Here is a 21912-nt window from a genome sequence, read left to right as displayed (position 1 = left end):
ATGCAACCAATTACTTGAGGAAACCGGGCTACCTGATAGAAGTCTAATTTGGTTTGCTGCAGTTCTTGTGGGGTTGAGGGGAAGCTAATGAGGTGGTGTTTCCTGCTCAACATGGATTCAATGAATGATTTGAAAAAGCGCAATAGGGCACTTTGTGACAGCCCTCCAGCTCCTACTACTGCACCCTGGAAGCTACCTGACACTAGGCGGTGCAGGGAACATAGGACCTGCACATCAGTGGGTATGGCATGTGTCCTGCGAGTCTGACGCTGCAGTAGGGGATCTAATTCAGCAATCAAATCATAGATCATGTCTGCATTTCACCTATACTTGTTATAGATCTCTTCCTCTGTCTTGCCGAACAATGTAATGTGTACTCTAAAAATGCACTCCTGTATCCTCCTTCTTCTCTGTGCTGCTGCTCCTAGCCTCACCCTCTTCGCCATGACATAGAGCGCTACCATTGTGAAACATTCTGAGGCCTTCTGGGCCTGTTTAAATACTTTGCCAATGTTTCCCACCTGTTTTAATTGTTTGCACGTGGTTACCACCTGCCTGAATTAATCTGTATTTAGCGATGGCAAAATGGCGATTTCCAACAAATTCTCAATTTTTGAATTTTCATGCATTGAAATGCAAATCTCAAATTGCGATCCGCAAATAAAGATTCAGTAATTTGGTATTCGCAAATTTGCGATTCTTTATTTTGCGATTTACTTGGAAATTCTGCAATTTTTGATGATGCATTGCTTATGTTATGTTATGTTATGTTATAACCTATTTGTAAAGCGCACTTTGACCAAGGTTTCATGGCGCTATTTTGAGCAGTTATGAGTTGACTGTTCTGACATGACTTCAGTAGGGACGGTTTACTCATGTGCCTGTATGAACAGCCATGTCTTAAGCTGCTTTCTAAATTGAAGCAGATCGGGGCAAGAACGGATCTCCCATGGGAGTAAGTTCCATAGTTGTGGTGCCAAATATCCAAAGCGACACCCGCCATGCCGCTTGCGTTTGAATTTTGTGCTCACCAACAGATTTCGATGTTTAGAACGGAGATCACGGGTTGGAGCATACCTCAGGATCAATTTGTTAATAAAGATTGGGCTATAACAATTTAGGGACTTAAATGTAAGACAGGCGGTTTTGAAGGTGGCCCGCTGGAGCAGTGGGAGCCAATGCAGCTTTTTTATCAAAGATCTGGCCGATTGCCACTTAGGCTGCTGATAAATCAGTCTTGCTGCCTGGTTCTGTACAAGCTGGAGCCTCTTGATCTGATAAGAGGGGAGGCCTAGATAGATTGAATTCGCATATTCTATATGGGATAAGACTAGGCCAATCACAACTTGTATCAGTGCTGCCTGGGTGAGCAAGTGATGTATCTTTTGGATCTTTCGTAGTTGGAAGAAACATTTAGAGGCTACTGTACCTACTTGAGTGTTTAGAGACAGATCTCTGTCAATAGTCACCCCCAGACTTTTTACGGAAGAGGAGGGTTTAGGGAAAGACCCTAGTTCTGCTGGCCAATATTGAGGGCCCCAGGAGATACAACTATCTCCTATCAGCAGTACCTCTGTCTTTCCGGGGTTCAGCTTCAGATGGTTATGATCCATCCAATTGCGGATGAACACCATAGTATCCTGAAAGTTGGTAATAGATTCAGTGGAATTGTCTATGGTGAAAGAAAGCTGCAGATCGTCTGCCTAGTTAAATGTTGTTACTTTCCTCTGTTTTAAGGCTTTGATTAGGGGAAGTAAATAGATGTTAAACAGGTGTGGGGATAGGGAAGAACCCTGGGGAACCCCACATGTGGTATTCAGCCCTGGCGCTGTAAAATTTGCCAGGCGAACAGCCTGTGTTCGGTCTTCCAGAAAGGAGGTAATCCAACTCAAAGCTCTGCCCTGGAAGCCTGCGCGTCCGTCACGGTCCACCAGGATCTTATGGTCCACCGTGTCGAACGCGGCAGACAAATCCAAGAGAACGAGAGCCTGAGGGGTTCCGATGTCAGCCTCCCTACGAAGCTCGTCCAGGACTGCCAAGATAACCATCTCAGTCGAATGCCCTGGACGAAAGCCGGCTTGATGAGGATCCAGATGTCCGGACTGTTCTATAAAGGCAGACAGGTTTTGCAACATGTGCCTCCAAAACCTTGGCTAAGTATGGAAGCAAGGAGATGGGGCGGTAATTAGATGGTTCTGATAAGTCGGCGCCAACCTTTTTTATCAGAGGGACCACAGTGGCGTCCTTAAATGATTTTGGGACGCAGCCTTGAATGAGTGATGAGTTTAAAAGGGATAGGGCGGGTTGAGGAATAATGGAGAAAACTTCCCTCATTATATGTGGGGGGCAGCAGTCACGGGGGGATCCAGATTTAACTTTGGACATCAAAGAGGTGAACGATTCTGCATCGATTGTAGGGAAACTGTCCATAGTACAGGTACTCCTGAAGGAGTCAGGCGGGATCACAGCTGATGGAGAGCATGTAATGCTAGCTTTAATTGCTGTAATCTTTTCTAGGAAGAATGTGTTCAGTTTATCACATAGTTCCTGTGTGGGAGTTGGTTTAGATGATACTCTATCAGGGTTGGAAAGTTCATCCACAATCGAAAAGATCTCTCTTGATTTATTGGTGGACGTTAAGATCTTAGAGGAGAAATATTCTATCTTGGCTACCTTAATAGCTTTGTTGTATTTTACCTGTTCTTGTCTATAAAGGAGCTTGTCTCCAGGGTCATAGCGAGCTCTCCATTTCCTCTCCTTCTGACGGCGTGATAGTTTCATCTCCTTTAATTCGGGAGAGAACCATTTATGAGCTTCTGCTTTCCGGTTTATTTTGATTTTTTTTGAGGGGGCAAAGTGATCGCTTGCTGTTTTTAACAAATCAGAAATCTGATTATCAGAGATTGCTTAGGGCTTAGGGCTATTTTGCGATCGCAAACACCCTTTTTTAGCGAATCACAATGTTTGCAATCGCAAAATAGCTTGATGCATGTGTGCCTAAATTACTTGCCTTGGTCTGATATAAGGATTATTTCCCTAAAGTCTGGTCATCAACAAAAGTGAGCCTAAGGTTTATCATGAGGCTTGGATGATTTCAGAAATAGAAACTTTTGTATTCTGCTCTGAGCAAACAGAAGCCCTCGCTCAGAGTTTTCACCTATAAAAGAGTGCATTGTGCCATGTGTACTTTGTTCCTACCCATAAGGACAGGCAAGTACCTGTAAAAAGTACCTGCATAGTCAACCTGACTTAATGAAGTTGGGCTGAGAAGAAAGTACAGATTAACCGAAATTCAAAATACTGAATAATGGAAAATGCCCTCACAAACTTAGCCTATACTGACTGAGAACCATGCATGTCTCCAGAAGTTACCAAGATAAAACATGCTTTCACCCCCTAGTTCTGTTAAGAACTTCCATGTTTGTTCAAGTCTAACACAAGTGCCATGCATAAACATTTTCGCAAAAAACATACTTTTTGTTGACCAGTTTAATAAGACCACCACGTCATAAACCGTGCTTTTAAGACAGCAAACTAAGTAATGAACAGCTCATGGATTTCTGCTTAGTTGAATGATGTCCTGTCAGAGAAATTACCATGTTTTTTTTATAAAGACAACAAATTCAAATTTCTTTATGTGGTTATAATAAACAATACCCATAAAAGCACAATAGAATGTATAATTAGAAATAGTTTCTGTGCCGCCAGGGTACATAATTACAAATCACATTATAATGGATTTCCGAAAATGTAAAACATTTTTAAAAAACGCAATAACAGATTCAATAACAAATTCTTTTTCTAAAAATTGCAGTACTAAAAATGATAAAGACAACAATTTACCATGCTTTTGACAATCATTGTTCCAACCACAGCACCATATGGAATAAGTGTCAGAGTCCATTCGGCGGAAATCGATGTTCCCATCCAGTTGCTCAAAGGATCCTTACTGGTCATACCACTGTGAATAGCAGTCTGTAGATGGAGCAGTGTCCTGGCAGTAGATGACTGCTTCCAGAGTTTTGGGATAAAAGCTCTCTTAGTGGCTCTATCATTGTTCTATAGTGCCTCACCAGCTTGGCACTGCGATGACAAGATCATACAGAACGGTTCCCTGCTGAAGAGAGGTCGTTAACCACTTTTCTGTCCCTAATAACCGGTACATAGCTATCCCACAGGTGAACTAAGATAGGACTGGAAATCAGCCAGAGGTCAGAGGAAAGAGCATGCCCTTCATCGAACCGCATAGTGCCAGCCATCGCACGCAACATGTGGCACAAGTCAGTGAAGAAGGAACGCCAATCTCTCTAGCAGACTTCCGAAGAGCTTTTGTTTAAACTCTTGAAGAGCTACCTTACTAGCTGTTAAGGACAAGCAAACAGAAAACAATGTTCTGAGAAAAACAGGCAATGATTATACTGATATAATTCCCCAGAGTAGCCTTTGTCTCTATCTGACCAAGAATCACAGTGTTTCTGGATTGTAGCCTCGGAATGCCACAAACATGCTTTCCTGTGCCCATATATGAGGTATCACCTACCAGAGACAAGGTAGGAGATGGTTCTATCCTACCTTATCACTGCATTAGGAGCCAACCATGCTAGAATTTCCTAAACATCCTTCCATTCCACTTTATTAGATTAGCAATTAAGAAGCTCCGTGCCTCTCAACTTGAGTCATGTTCCTTTATATGCCACCCCCTCTTCTAAATGGGTCATTAGCAAAAAGTGTATACACATAATGCATCCTTTATAACATTCAGACCGAGTTTGGCATGGCAGAAAAGTTATATATGGAGGTGCTGTGATCGGTGAAGTGCCTTTAGTCCTCATGATACAAATACAAGGAAGTGAACCCAGCAGTGTTTGATTTGGGTATATGGTTGCAGGTGGTATCGACTGGAACTCATTTTTAGGGACTGTGATTTATTTTTTAATCCTCAGACCTTGACCCAGAGTAAGAGAAATTGAGTAAAGGGAGAAAAAAAGAAGATAAATAGAGGCAAACTGGATAATGGAGAAAGGCAGTGATTAAAAGAACCTGTAAAACTGACAAATAGAAACAGGAAGTGGAGGGTGAGGGAAGAACCAAGCATTCTGGGGATTAAAAGGTAGGCAGCATTGGTATTCAGCAACCCCATCATTAGCAGTGCCTGCAGCGATCTCCATAGGAAAACGTTGGGCTCCTGCAACTATGATTATTATTATTTTTTTTACAATTTAAGCCCTGGATTTAACCCAGAGAAAACTTTTTGAAAAGTATGATAGCGGTCTCGGCTTTGCATATAGCTTGCGCTCAGGCAGAGTGTGTAAACCAAGATAAAATCATCTAGGACCTAGGTGTCCTACAGAGACGTTTTAACACAGGGGCAAAGTGGGCTCTGGCCCAGGGCCCCAGCCCTTGAGGGGGCCCCCTGGCAGTCAGCTCCATTCTCCAGAGTTTTGCCCTAATGACCTTGAATATTGCTTTAACATATACTGTTTTCCTTTAATTTATTTTTTTATGTACCTGATGTGTGAGAGTCTAGTACAGCCATTTTGCAGAGAAATGTTGTGTTTGTTTCATGCAATATACATAAAAAAAGTTTTGTTTAGATCAAAACAAAGCCTATATAAGAAATGGGAGGGAGTCACAGAGATTATTTGAAGTAATATTGGTGAGCTGCTGCTGTGTTACAATATTGAAAACACACATAACTATCCATGAATATTAGATGTGAACACATTTAGGGCCTTATTTGTGAGAAGTGATGCATCTCTGTGTGAAAACAGTAATGCGTCACTTCTTAGTGCGCCCTCCTTGTGTCATGTTGGATGCATCATATTTACTGTACGAAGCATCATGTCGCAAGGAGTTACAGATACGTCAGTATTTCTGACATATCTGTAGGCGCAAAAGTGGTGCATTGCTGGTGTTTGTCTGAAAATAGACCCAACTCCAGCAATGTGTCATTTCACATGGGGCTTGCCTGCATCAGTCTTACACCTGCTCTGAGGCAGGTGTAAGATATTGATGCAATGGCGTTCTAGAAGTGGCACAATGAGTTCTCATTGATTTCAATGTGCCACTTCTACAAGGCTTTTTGCTGGGAACACTCACCCTGCATATATTATACTTGGCGCAGGTATAATGTGGTGCAGGGGTTTACAAAGTGACGCATCTGCCTAGATGCGTCACTTTGTAAATATGGCGCAAAATGGCACATTTTGTACGCTGCCGGTGCGTCACTAAAAGTGACGCACCAGCGACATAAAAGTGAAGCAAGGCCTCATAAATAAGGCCCTTAGAATTTGAACGAGTGTTCCTTTGCACTGTCAGGGACCTAATGAAATGAAATAGTGTATTTAATAAAGCACGTAGTTACTCAGGCTAGAGTGTTCTGGCACGCAACAGTGGGAGGAAAACATATGTAACAGACCCATCAGTTATTAAAAAAAACAGGTTTTTAAGTTCTTCCTGAAAAAGAGTAGGTCTGTGGTTAGTCTCAGAGACTCAGGGTGGCTGTCCCACAATTTTGCATCTTAGAAACCCGAGGGATATGCCTCCAGTGCGGGCACGGCATATTTTAGGCACGATGGCCAGGTTGGTATTCGAAGATCGGTCTAGATGTTTTGTAGTGGTTAAAGATGATGGCCGATCCATTCTTTTATGGGGAGCCAGTTTAGAGACTTAAGAATAGGGGTCATACTAGATCCGGGTTTAGGTCTCGGGATGGCTCTGGCGGACGCGTTTTGTACCACTTGTAGGCACTGGATAAGGGATTTGGGAAGACTGAGGTGCAAGCTATTGACATAGTCAAGCTTTGATTTCGCCAGTGCTTGCACCACAATCTTTCTGCTCTCAAGTGGTAAAAGTGGCAGGAATTTTTTTTGCATCCGGAGTATGCCAAAGCAAGCACCAGTTAGATTTTGGATTTGTAAGCGTATGGAGTGTCTTGTCTATGACTATTCCTAAGTTTTTTACTTTCTCCTTTTCCGCAGGCAGGGGAGGCAGATCTTTTGGCCACCAGAGCTCCAGTCAGGCGTTTCTGGATTACCAAAGAAAACAACTTCAGTTTTGTCAGGATTGCACTTAAGCTGATTGATCTTAAGCCTGTTAAAAATGTTTGTGAGGCAAGACCTAATCATTGCCCTGTCAAAGTTGGTTCCTTTTTCACACGTAAAAATCAGCTGCGTGTCATCAGCATAGGAAACAATTTTGGCACCCTCTTCCTCTACCAGAAATTCAAGGGGGGATAGATATATATTAAAAAGGGTAAGACTGAGAATGGAGCCCTGAGGGACACCTACATTCATGGCCAGAGCCGGGTATAAGAAAGGGGGGAGTCAGATGTCCTGAGAGCTATTTGCCAAGAAGGATGACATCCATGTTAAAATGGTCTCCCCCAGGACGATGTTAGAAAGTCTCTCCAGGAGCCTCTCATGTGGGACCATATCGAAGGTCGCTGACAGATCGTGCAGTATCAGAACAGACTTGCCTCCCTGGTCCAGCTTACCCTTCAGTCACTTCCAGCAGAGCGGACTCCGTACTGTAGTTAGCCCTAAAACTGGATTGTGACTCATGAAGGAGCTTTCCATCTTCAATGTGTTTTTGGAGGGCCTTGTTTACATGCTTCTCTAATATTTTGGAGAGGGCTGGAAGAAGGGAGATTGCCCTGTAGTTGGCAGGGTCCGTCGGTTTGGCGTTAGACTTTTTATCAGTGGAAGAATCTTAGCATTCTTCCATAATTTCGGCATGTTGCCTGAGGAGAGGGAAGCATTAAAGAGCTGGTTTACCATGGGGTTTATGGTGGGAGCTAATACGTTCAGGATATTTGCTGGACATGGGTCGGTAGGAGAGCCAGATTTAATGCTTTGGAGAAGGGTCAGTGACTCTTTAAGCTGAAACTCAGGGAAAGCTAGTAAAGATGCAGGATCCAAGAGGTGAAATATGCTATTAGAACCAAGGTAGAAGGTCAGTTATTCCTCTGAGATGTTAGTGAAGGCTTGTTGGATCACAGAGATCTGTTTGTGGAAGAATTGAGCTATTTGCTTGGACCATTCTTCCATGCACATCCCTTCCTTTGTTCCTGGCTTTCGGGGCGGTAAAAGATTTAACTATACTAAAGATTTCCTTACTCTTATTTTGTGCATTTTCTATCTTGGTTTGAAAGAAGTTTTTCTTGGCTGCCCACACAAGAATGTAATGAGCTTTTAAGTTGTCTTTAGACACCTTCCTGTCCTCAGGTAGATAGGATTTACGCCATTTCTGTTCCATTTTTCTACAATTTCTTTTGCTAGATCTGAGGCAATCATTAAAGCATGGAGCTGATGGGGCCAAACTCTTTGAGGAGCGGGAAACAACCAGTAGCGCTGCATCAATGTTGGTTCGGAGCCATGAATCTATTGAGAGGGCACTTGAGTTGAGCAGCCAGACAGATCTGGTGAGGAACAACCGAGGGTGTCTGCTAACATCAGGATGGATATTTTATGGAATGTCCTGTAATTAGGGAACCTCTACCCTGCGTTAGCCAGAGGGGCTGTAGCTGAGTTGGAAATGATGAATTTTAAAAGGAAGTGATCAGACCAGATAATGGGAAGAGGTAGGCTTACTGATATGTCAAAGTTGTAAAAGATTTGGTCTAGGGTATGGCCCTTCTCATGGGTGGCAGAAGAAATAGATGGAAACATGTTGCAGGTCTGCAGCGTCTCCAACTAGTAAATTGTTTGAGGGTCTTTTCCATTGTCCGTATGTATATTGAAATCTCCCAGAATAATGCAGTTGTTATATTTTAAGGCCAGGGAGGTGGTGGATGTATTAAGCATAGTAATAAAATTTCCAATTGCATTGGGAGGTCTGTAAATCAGAAAAACAGCAATGCTATATTGGGGGGTTAAGGTACAGCGGAAGCCTAAGGACTCTGGACTCTGTCCATCACGGACGCTCCTCCACGCTTCCTGCTTGCAGACCCGAGCGTGAACCTCCTCCCAGCGCTGTTGGGAACTGCTCTGTGGTATCGTAACGCTTGTTATTGCTGGCGCTCTCTACCTTAACCAGCGCTGAGTCACGCCCCCTGATTTGTGCATTTGTGTGCTTTCATAATTTTTATCGTGGTATTTTCTCGCCGAACTGAAGGTGCTGCCTGATACTGCTGCATTGTATAGCTTCTGCGCCATTTGTTTATTCATTTTGGAACTCCTGTGCCCTCTGCCTCGTCTCACGTTCCCCTCCCATTCCATTTGTTGTGCAGTCTCCTGGCCCGCCTACCCTCCCCGATACCGCCTCCCAGCGGCCCCTCCCACGCTCCGCCCCCTCCACTGTCCATTTATGTCAGATGGTCCCACGCGCAGCGTCCACGAGCTTCGGCCACGCCGAAGGTGCGCCAAAGGTAAGCCCGTCTACGCCCGTCCGCGCCTGGACCGCGCCCAGTGCCAGACCCCCTGGCCCCCGTTCCTCCCAGCCCTCTCGCATTACCTACGATGCCGCCACCCTCCTAGCCCTCAACCCCGGCCGCGCCCCCATCTGCGTCCAAGCCGCTCCTGGACACACCCATGGACCTTTCTCCTGCTACTCCTGCAAATTCATCGGCACCGACAACACCTCCGCTACGACCACAACACAGATTCCCGACCCCAACCACCTACAATGCATCCTTCTCAACACCCGATCGGTCCACAGACACGCCATTGACCTATGGAATCTACTAGACACCATCTCTCCAGACGTCGCCTTCCTAACAGAAACTTGGATGAACGCTTCCTCCGCCCCAGACATCACCATTGCCATCCCTGAAGACTATAAGATCACTCGCAAGGACCGCACCAGCCACACAGGAGGAGGAATCGCTATCGTCCATAAGAAATCAATCCGCATCTCAACCAGCTCTGACGCCAACCTCGCCAACTCTGAACACCTTCACTTCCAGATCCACATCGACCCCAAGACCACTCTCAGAGGCACCCTCCTCTACAGACCACCAGGACCCCGCGCAAAATTCAGTGAAGACATCACGGACTTCATCACCCCACACGCGCTCCCCTCCAAAGACTACATCCTTCTGGGAGACCTCAACTTTCACCTTGAAAAGATCAACGACCGCAACACCGCCACCCTCTTAGACAACCTCGCCAACCTCGGACTTAAACAACTAGTCACTTCCCCCACCCACATCGCAGGTCACACACTCGACCCCATCTTCACCTCCAGCAATCATGTCTCCTTCAGCCACACTACGGATCTCCTCTGGACTGACCACAGCTGCGTTCACTTCACCTACAACAAACCAAAACCCACCAACCACCTCCAACCAACTCTGCAAAGAAACTGGAACAAAATCACCACGGACCAGATCTCCGCATCGCTCCTTCTAAACACCCCAGCCCACTCTTCTAACGCAAACGAAGCCGCCGCCAACCTCACCCTATGGTTATCCAACACCGCCGACACCTTAGCACCACTGAAAAAACGTCAAAGCAAACCTGGCAGCAAAAAGGCCTCATGGTTCAACGATGATCTTAAGAAGTCCAAGTAACTCTGCCGCTCCCTTGAAAAGGCCTGGAAAAAAGACCCAACCGCTAACACCAAGGAGGCCTTCAAAAACGCCACCCGCACTCACCACCAACTAATCCGTAAGGCCAAGAAAACAGCATTCAAGGATCGACTTGACAACAACGCCCACAACAGCAAGGAACTTTTCAACATCGTCAAGGAATTTTCCAATCCCTCGGCCAACTCCAACGACATCACCCCCTCTCAAGCCCTCTGCGACTCCCTAGCCTCATTCTTCCACAACAAGATTGCAGACATCCACAACAGCTTCGACAACCAACCCGGAAACCAACCCACCCTACCATTTGCTGAACATTCTCCCCCCGTGAACACCCTTAACGACTGGAACCCAATCTCCACTGAGGACACAATCCGCCTGATGAATTCCATCCACTCAGGATCCCCCACAGACCCATGTCCTCACCACATCTTCAACAAAGCGGACTCCGTCATAGCACCGCACCTCCGAGACGTCATCAACTGCTCCTTCAACTCCGCCACCTTCCCGGAAGACTGGAAACATGCTGAACTCACCGCCCTTCTGAAAAAACCCACAGCGGACCCCACCAAACTCAAAAATTACCGCCCCATCTCGCTCCTTCCATTCCCGGCCAAAGTCATCGAGAAAGCTATCAACAACCAGCTCGCCGCCTTCCTCGAAGCCAACAAATCCCTCGACTCCTCACAATCTGGCTTCCGAGCAAAACACAGCACTGAGACCGCCCTCATCGCAGCAACAGACGACATTCGAACTCTACTGGACAATGGAGACAGTCGCCCTCATCCTCCTCGACCTCTCTGCAGCATTCGACACAGTCTGCCACAGCACCCTTCTACAACGCCTCAATAACATCGGAATCCAAGGAAAAGCACTTGAATGGATCACCTCGTTCCTCACCGGAAGAACCCAGAGAGTCCGCCTCCCACCATTCAAGTCCGAGGCCACTGAAGTCATCTGTGGCGTACCACAAGGATCCTCACTCAGCCCCACCCTCTTCAACGTATACATGAGTCCCCTCGCGACCATCGCCCGCCAACACAACCTCAACATCATCTCTTACGCGGATGACACTCAACTAATCCTTTCTCTCACCAATGACCCCAGCACCGCCAAAACTAACCTACACGAAGGAATGAAAGAAGTTGCCGAATGGATGAAACAAAGCCGTCTGAAACTGAACTCAGACAAAACAGAAGTCCTCATCTTAGGTACATCCCCCTCTGCATGGGACGACTCCTGGTGGCTGGAAGCCCTTGGAAAAGCACCCATCCCGACAGACCACGCACGGAACCTAGGCGTCATCCTGGATTCTTCACTCTCAATGAACAGACAAGTCAGCGCCGTATCCTCTTCCTGCTTCAACATTCTTCGCATGCTCAGAAAAACATTTCGCTGGATCCCCACCGAAACAAGGAAAACAGTCACCCATGCTCTGGTCACGAGCCGACTGGACTACGGAAACACCCTCTATGCAGGCACTACCGCTAAACTCCAGAAGAAACTCCAACGAATCCAAAACGCCTCAGCCAGGATCATACTAGACATTCCACGCAACGAACACATCTCTGGTCACCTTAAAGACCTCCACTGGCTACCCGTCAAGAAGAGGATCACTTTCCGACTGCTAACCCACGCACACAAATCACTCTACGACATCGGACCAGAATGCCTCAACTCTCGACTGTCCTTCTACACCCCCCCCCGCCAACTACGCTCTTCCAACCAAGCCCTCGCCACTGTACCTCGCATCAACAAGACCACCATGGGAGGCAGATCCTTCTCATACCTGGCTGCTAAAACATGGAACTCACTCCCCGCTTACCTTCGCCTTACCCAGAACCACCTAGCATTCAGAAAGCAACTTAAAACGTGGATATTTGACAAGTAATCCTCCTCCCCTTTCTAAGCGCCTTGAGACCCTCTGGGTATGTAGTGCGCTATATAAATTCTCTGACTTGACTTGACTTGACTTGACTTGCACCCTCGATGTTTTCCATCGGGATGGGAAAGAAGTCTAGTTTTTTATTGTTAATTATGGCGACACCACTCCCCTTCCCACTCACTCAGTCCCTCCTAAGGATTTTATAACCTGTAGGGATGGCTGAGGTGATAGTAGGGTTGGAGGCTTCAGACAGCCAGGTCTCAGTGAGAAATAAAAAATCAGGTTGTTCGTCTAAAAGTAGGCCATAAATGTGTGGTTCATGCTTTTGCATAGAGCGACAATTTAAAGGGTGGTCTTTAAGTCCTCTGTTTTCTTATTGTTTTTATACTTATTGTTGCATGGAAGGATCTTGGGTGTGAGATTCCTGGGCTGGGGGAGAGACCAGTTGTACTTATTGCATCGAAAGTCTACCTCCAAGCTCGGATCAGCCGCTGTACACTGACATAATGGATGCCGCCTAAGGCTAGGCAGTTTTTCCCTATTTTAATATAGTGGATGTAACTCACCGGAGGGGCAGCATGGCTGGCGCCGGACGACTCTGGGCTTGCCTTTAGCGCGCCAGCAGCGCCCCGCTGCACGCGTCCGTTTGCATCGGTAATATATAGGCTAATGCCTCTGATGCAAACTGGATCAATAACGCAGCCGAGGAAGCGGCAACTGCGAGGGCGGAAGTGAGGAGCCCGATAGTAGCCCCAGTCCTCCGTACAATCGGCATATCAGCCGTAACAGACCAGGACTGGAGTAAAAGCGAGATGTAAATCGGAGCAGCTAAGGAGGTGTAGACAAGCAGAATCAAGTAAAGTTCAAGTGCGCGTGGGTAGGAGAAAATGTTAAAAAGCACAGAGTAATTCAGCCACAAATATACAATTTAAAAAATATGAAAAACCTAGTAGCTGGGCAGGAAACACTAAATCCTACCGCTGTCAGCTGCACGCATCCATTTACATCAGGAATATATAGGCTAATGCCTATGATGCAAACTGGATCACTAAAGCAGCTGAGGAAGCGGAAACTGTGTGGGAAACAGGGGCTCATAGTGGATCATAAATTCAAAGATTGTTCTGAACAGGGGCCCCCAAAATATGTTTGGCCCAGGGCCCCCAAAATCCTTAAGATGTCCCTGGTGTCCTAAGGGGTACACCAATTGTCTTTACATGAAACATCCCACTGGTTACCCTATTGGCCGAACCGTATTTCTATTTTTTTTTTAATTTTTGTTAAAAAATATCCGTGTTTCGCAGGGCAAGAAAAGAGGCAGGGGTACACATTCTTTGTAGGTGGCTTTTGTCTTTCCCTGGAGATGGAATAAACATGTGACTCAACGCCTGGCCCGCATTTTTGCATTTAGAAAAAAAACTGGTTCGCCGTGAAAGCAGACCTTCGTCAATGATTGGGAGGGACTTCCCATGGACTCAGCCGCCTAAACCTTTCAGCAGAGTGTAGCGAATTCCCCTCAGCGTGAAGGCCCCTGACAGAGCTATCAGTAACGTCATAAATCCACGTGCTTGTCCCGTGCTGACGGACTGACGCTGAGCCCCTCACAGCGCGCGCTCTTGAGGCGTGCTGGGCCACACCGCGCGCCATTCCTGGGGGTGACAGCGGCTTCCAGCGCCGCTGCAACAAAATGATATGTAAACACACTGGAAACCCTACCCTGGTGAAGGGTTCAGCGAGGGGCAGCCAGGTCAGGCAGTCCCCAGCTGTGGGGGGAGGAGCTTTTCAACACACGCTAATCTGAACGATAAAGAAAGGATGGCAAAAAAAAATCGACCAGTAGCCTGCCACCCTCGGAATACCAAAAGGAGGCCAGAAAGCCTTTTGGTGCGTCTATGGCGACCTGGGGAGTTAACACATCAAATGGCTGCTAGAATATCAAAGGGCTGACCCCGGGACACTTCCCATGCCCAGTGTCTGTACACAGGCAGGCCATGCTGATGTCGTTATAACAGCGAGGCCTGGGGCTACCAACCAGAAACATCTGCCATTCTATCTCGTCCATTCTCAAGCAGTTGTACCTAAAAACTTCAAAGTGCAGCGGGACGCGCGCATTTCATGGAGAACAGGCGGCATTCACTACAAGATTTAGTGAGCGTTGCCATTTATTTGACTTCTTTTTTCCAAGCAAGGGATACAAGTCTACCCCCATAATCACCCTTGCCCCATATCTCAGCTGCTGCCTTTTTATCAAGGAATATTAACCAAGGAGGCACGAGTCGGAACTCTACAACAGCAGATGCGGACATCTAAGGATTTCAAGCAAAATCTCAGTATAATTCTACACTCCGGAAGCGCTGTCTCTTTAAACAGTACTTATCAGAGAAAGACGGCAGCTTCAAAGATCTCAACAGTCACAGACTTGTTTTGCTCTATTTGAGGTGCGTTAGTGGGAGGCATCTAATAGGATTTGAGAGTAAAGGCCCCAGCACAGACCATTATTGTCAGTGGCATACTAACGCCATTTTTGGTGGAATGGAAACCCTACTTAATTATAGCTGTTTCTATCTAGATCGAATTATGAAAGCGCAGAAATATCTGCTATTCCTAAAAATCACCTGGCACCTCTCAAAGTCTCACTGCATACCTCTGCTCTCTTGCCCTCTTTTAAGGGGAGGACGTTCTGGCCATATCGCTTTGGTCCTCCACTCTTTCAGTTTGCTCCTATTTGTCCCACCTGCAAAACTAAGTGCGTAGATCACGAGCTAATCCAGTTTGACCACTCGCACTATCTGGCCAAGAAATTGAAGATCTCTGGCAATATTTGTGTACTCCCTGACTCCCTACTACTAGAAACACAAGTCTTTAAGAAAAAGCATAGTTCTAACCACTTCTTCTCTGGTAGTTATCCAATGTTTGGAACTCTCCTTATCTTGCCCTTCACAACATCACCTCCTGGCCTGCTTTCAATAGGGCCCGGCCCCCCCAGCATGCTCCCCCGCCCCGCCCGCCAAAACAAATGATACATCCCACAATCAAATTCAATACTCCAGAGAGTGGGTGTGAAACAGCCATGTTTAATTATCAACATTCATAAACATGACTAAACCAGTACATATTAATATTGATAAAATCAATAACACATTTTTAATATCGACATTCAAATCTTTCTCTATTATACTAATTGCTATTACCCCCAGCACTAAGGGGCCCTCTGGCTCGCATCTCCAAATCTGAGTACCCACTCAAGGCGCAACCCACCTGCGTCATTGAGTGGTGGGCCCCTGCCCTCTGGTCCTTGTCCACCATATTCGGGGCCCACCTCTCGACCACCAGGCTGCCCAGGATCCCAGGAGACTCGTAGGGAATACCAAGGGGCCGCTGCCCCCTGCCCTAATTCGTGACCTGGCGCCCATGCCTCACCAGCCGGTGGCCTCGCTCTCCCTGCGGAGAGCTTACCGTCTCTCCCCTCAGTGCTGGCCTAGGGAGTATGCAAGGAAGACTCCCGTTCCACCTGTAAATACATGTCACTGTTCTGTGGCCTCTTTTCAGCAAACCCCCCCCTAAATCTACTAATCACAGGAACGGGTGGGTGGGAGGCGTCAAACAGGAGAGAAATGGAAAAGTCAGGCATAGTCATGTCCAAACTGCGAGCATCACCAGGGGCGTAGCTAGAGCTTGTGGCGCCCGGGGCTACCCCTCAGATTGCCGCCCATGGCATCCGCATCCCTGTGATTGTGCGAGCTTAAGTCTCGGACTCGAATTTTGAATCTCACCTCACTGTCAAATTTTGGGCACAAATATTTCTCACATGTATCATTGGAATGCTAGTTTTACATTGGTCTATTTACTAGTGCAAGTAAGTGTTAACTATTTGAACTCGCAGTTGTAGATGGTTGCGCACAGCACCCCGCTTAATTATACTGGAGTGATTTTTTAAAATACTTTTAAACATATTTGTCATCCTTCTGACTGTGACCGCTATGTGAGTCTCACAGGCTCTCCCGAGGCTTGCCCAGCAATCATGCTATCATGCACATGTTCACTGTGGCGGCCGGAGTCCGTAAGTCAGCTGACTCTTAACTAATTTAAGGTATAGGGCTGAGGCAATTGAGATTTGTGTTAGGGCCTCTCACACACTGTTATAGTCTGGGCCCAGGTCCCATGTGGGACAGAGAGAGCAGCATGGAGTTTAGTGACTCTTCTCTCCTGGTTTATTATTTGAGCTCTCTCCAAACAGCCACAATGCCACATGTACACAGACAGCAGGCCCGGACTCGCCGTTGCGGGCACTTTCCCGGTGCGCCGCAAGGGTGGGGGCCGGTTTTGGGCCCCTGGAGGCCGTTTTTTGTTACAGGGCCGTTTTTGTAGCATAGCTGAAAAATCGGCCCTGTAACAAAATCGTCCGAAAACCGGCCCCGGCATAGAGCTCGGCGGCACCTCCAACGCCCCCGAGTGGGGAGGGGGGGCCGGCTGAGCACTTTGCCAGGGCCGGTTTTGGTTCCCGGTCCGGCCCTGACAGACAGGTGCTCTCATCAGCGTGCGTCTTGACTGTCCCTCGAGACAGTCTACTTTTGCACTTACCTGCGTGCATCTGGTTCTGAAGGTTGGGTGTTGGATTTAGGGGTCTTTAGACACTTGCTGTGCTGAAGGCTTTAAACAGCAATGCAGGGTAGACTGAATACCCGACTGAAGATCAAGCTGCTTCTGTGCCACGGGCAGAAAACAAACTGTAAACCTTTGCTTGAAGTGTCGTCTGGTGTATTTTCACTTGGTGTGTAACTTGTCACTCGCTGTGCGACACTAGTGATATTTAAGCTAGGACATCAGATCCTTTCCTCCCCTTGTGACAACTGTTTAGCTCTTACCTTGCTCAGGCTTCAGTACTCCACAGTGGTGACAGGGTCTCTACCGTAGGGGTTGGTTCTGCTGAAGCCTATTGCCCAGCACTACCACTGCCCCAGACTCGACTCATAACTGCCAAGGTTTCAGATTGCCATGTGTGACATATTCATAATTTTAGTGTAATTATGAGTGACACTTCAATATGTATGAGTGACACATTCTCCCGAGCAAAATCAAGCAATGAAGTCGAGGGAAACATATAATTATCAGAAATTACTCCCATTTGAGCAAAGAGAAACTCTAACTGCTGCAATGGAAGGGAACTACCTTAGTGCCCATGTAACCTGATAGGACAGTGGCTTCAGACACTCACCTCAGACACTCTGCATCGGGCAAGGCTCAGGGGAGTGAGGGTGAGGCACACATAAGTTACAGCCAGCCAGGGCGGTGTTGTGTGTAAAATGGAATGTCCAGATATGAGAAAATCCAAACATGGCAGATGCTGACACACCAAAAGAGGACAGGTTAATGTTTTGACATAGGCAACAAAAGGGGTGTGCAGTTTCATTGTTTTTTTTTTATTAATCTACCATACGTGTTGGCAGGAGGAGCACTTCTTTATCTGTTTCCCAGCTGATGATGGATGTCCCATTAATGTTAAACACAAACGCCTGGAACAACTATTAAAGTCAGAAAGACTAATGGTAATAATGTGGAAAGTGTCTAGACTAATGGCCATTCAGAAAATGACATTCCCTATTTGTAATGTTGAAGAGACATCACGTCATGAGCACAAAGAAAGCTATATATATATATATATGTACTGTAGCACATAAACAGGTAAGCGCTTTCAGCCAAAACAGAGAGAGAATACAAGAGAGCTACATTGGAGACACAGTGAGTTCAGGTACCTAATGTCTGTGGACTGATGCTGGGCTGCATGAGTTGCCCTAGGTGATAAAATATAATGTGCACTGTTTTAAATCGCTTTCTGAGCATGTATTTGGCAAGAATAACTTTCTGAATTATGTTGCTCAACGACACTAATGTATGTTGCGATTTTCAGTGCTACAGGACGGTGAACGCAAAAGCAGAAGAGGTAACAAAACATAATACATATCGTGCTTTAAATTAATTTAGGAAGCAGTCACTGTATGGGACATCTAATCAGGAAAAACACAAACCTTTCCCTCCCATAGCTAGAGGTTAGCACCTCTCAGTATGTAAGTCACAGTGTCAATTTATGAAAAAAGTGTCTTACCATCATGAAGTATACAGGTCAAGTGCCTGCTGACCAGACCCTAAACACCGTCCATAGCTGCCAAGGTTTCAGATTGCTTATGTGTGACATTTTCATAATTTCAATGTAAATATGAATGACATTTCAATGACAATGAGTGACACTTCCGGGTGAGCATAATCAAGCAATGAAGATGACTGAAGCATATAAATTTAGGAAATTGCACCCATTTGAGCAAGAAGAAACTCTTAAGAAGATCTGAAAACTGCTGCAAATGACGGACCTGTGGCTTTGCTGTTGCTCAATATTTGTGATTGCTGTAATTTATATTTTTATGCTCTTTGTCTATCATATATGGTCCAACGCCATTGTGTGGTATCATTTATATGCCTTATATATTTATTTGGAAAACACTGTATTATCTTTCAGCCCCTCTCACACATTGTTCATTTGTTTTCTAGTGCTGCTCATACCAATGTAGGGTGCCAGAGCAGCTTACATCAGACACACATTACACCAACACAATGACTCTTTCGTAGCTATTCCAGTCTAGCAAAATGTTATTTGTAGCACATGTCCCCTGGCAGTAGCTGAAGTCGTTTCATAGGTAGTTAATTATGAAACGGAAGTGATTTGCAGTGTTCACAAGCATTTGGCCTGGTGTACTGCAAGAAATATAGCACATATTTGAAAATAGCAACTGGGGGTACAAAGGTCAATTCAAATGATGTCATCAGTATCCTAATGACCATTCCATTATTAAAACTTCATAAAGCCTTTCTATTGGAAATTTTGAACGTGACAAAAGCGCGCCAGATATCACACACTGGCTGAGAAACAGTTTAAACATGTGCCACCTCACAATGATCTCGCTGCCTGACCGCACGCTGCCATTTATTGTGTAAATCACAGAGGCCTGTGGCACTTACTTGGGCAGTGGTTGCAGAGTCCTGAGGAGTGTGGCGGTGGCGCTCCGTGAATTTCTTGACGCTCTGTCTTTCAAGGCAGTGGCTGCAGGCTGTAGAATCGGGTTTGCAGACCGCCTCATTTAACAGTCAGCCTCGGGCTGGCAGGCCGTGAGTCCATGTGCGGGCGGGGCTGTCTAGTGACAAGCAGGCTATGTCCTGGCGGCCGCTGCCCCCCCCCCCCCAGGCCCCCCCCTGATTTCTCTCCGGTCTGGCATTATTACATTGGGGGGGGGGGGTGTTAAGGAAAACAAAACGGCTGGTGATTATAGCATTCGGCGGGGCCGGTGTGAGTGGCATGCAGTAGGCGTGACTCTGCAAGTGCAAGCACCACATTTGCGGAGCCCTGCAGCAGGTTGGACGCCAAGACCCCATAAGCGGTTAACCCACTCCAGTCAACCAATTCTGGCCTTGCACTTTCAGCCTTCTATAATTGAAGCTATCGACTCAGGTCTAAAGACGTGCAAGCAAGGCAGATTCAGGCCGTGAGTTTCAGCGGGCCGCGGCAATTTGAGTTTGCCGCCTGGGTCCGGCCCGCCTCCAGTGACAGTCGTACTGCAGTGGCGGCCGCTCACAAGAGGCGAGCGCGCCGCGTGGTGATGGAGCGCGTGACTCATCACTCGTCACGACTGTGCTTCTTTTCAGCGAGGGCTGGCCAAACACGTAATGCCCAGGGCCGTCATTGGTAGCGCTTTCGAGCTCTAGAAGATTGACGGCCCTGGGACGGGACTCACAAGCAACAGTCGTAGCGCATGCTGCACTGCAGGCAGCATTTACAAGCAGGTGCGTTTGCCATGCTCTTTACACGGAGGCAGGCCTTTATAATTTATTGGCCGCCGGCACCGCCTCCAAAATAGTGCCGCCTGGGGCGGACCGCCCCCCTCGCCCCCCCCTAGCTACGCCGGTGAGCATCTCTTCATAGCAACTCTGGCCGTACGTATCGCTTAAAACATTCTGATGACCAACGCCCCACCTTCTTCACTGTTTCAGCTGGTAAGCCAGCCCCCCGCCGCCAATGTCGCCGCTCCAATTCTAAAAGAGTGCGAAGAATAGCCTGCTGACTTCAATCCCAGTTTAGCTAATGCCAACCCAAAGACTGCCTTGAATTGGTACTGTAGTGAACAACACAAAGTGTCCAAACCACAGTGACTCAATACGTTTTTTTGATACAGGGTAAGAAACCAATTTATTGTCGCTTCCCTAGACACCATTATTTTGTGTCAATCATTTTGTATTTTTTATATTTTCAAAAAATTGCTGACAGAAAAAGACTGATTGCAAATATTTACAAGGCTAAACAAACTTTAACAAACATTAAAGGCAAAGACTATTTACACATTTAGAAACCATTATGTCACAAATTAGAAAGTATTCTCACATCAGACATTAAATAAAACAATTATTGAAAAAATAATACAAACATTTTTATCACAAACAACAAAAAAATTGCAAACACTGAATGAGAGAAACTAGGGGTTGGGAGGATAGAATATAAGTAATTAAATGACTTATATATATTTTAATGCTGGACCAGCCGGTCCTAGCTTTTGTACAACAATGATACTTTGTATCTCCCAAACAACACTGCCGACGCGTTTCTAGACCAGACTGGAGTCACTGGTCTGTCATCAGGGCTGTATGTGTCTTGTATATGTAGGATACAAAAGCAATGTTTTGCTTAGTCTAGTGTGTGGACTCCTTATTACCATGAAGTAGCTATAATGACGGTGTGCGCTACATACCAAGGTTGCTCAATGTAGAATTTCACAGGGGGTCTTTTGGAGGTCCGTTTAAATGAATAGCGTGGCCGAACAGAGAAGCCTAGAAAGATTTTAAGGATGTCTTTTAATTACATGATTGAATCATTCATTATGCTAGTGGCTGAGTCAGTTTGGGGAAGTGAAAGCGTACCTTTTACTTTGGGTAGTGCCGAGTGCTGGCAGGATCCATTAGGAGCGGCGTAACCATCAATTTTGATTCTGAGATATGGGAGAGATTGACATTCAGAGGCTTGGCGGCGTGCAAATGGTCTTTCACACTCGCTTGGACAATTCAAAGAAAGGTTGCCTACCTTGATTTGATCTCTCGTTTGCGCATGAAAGGGGTTGTTAATTTCAGCGATCTAAAGGGAAAACAAAGCACGATCTTAGTGGGATGTTCATGCTAGTTCAGCGCTAGGCGAGCGCGTGTTAGTGCAGGGGGGGCAAATACCTGTAGCTGGAGCTGCTGCTCTGTGCTGCTGGATTCGAATTTCTCTCAATAAAGATGGCCGCTGCCATTTCCTGTTTGTTATATATGCAGAAACTGTGCTGATGCATTATGGGGCATGTAGTCCCATATATCGCAATTACTTAAACATTTTTTTTATTATTGTCACAAAAATCATGAGTGGCTGCTGGGCATATTATCGTCAACACCTAATCGTAGTTTGGAAGTAATGGGTACATCACTCCCAAAT

Source organism: Lissotriton vulgaris, chromosome 11 (genome assembly GCF_964263255.1).
Source record: "Lissotriton vulgaris chromosome 11, aLisVul1.2, whole genome shotgun sequence".
Classification (NCBI taxonomy): domain Eukaryota; kingdom Metazoa; phylum Chordata; class Amphibia; order Caudata; family Salamandridae; genus Lissotriton; species Lissotriton vulgaris.
The sequence above is the reverse complement of the archived record's forward strand: the minus strand, read 5'-3'. Positions refer to the sequence as shown.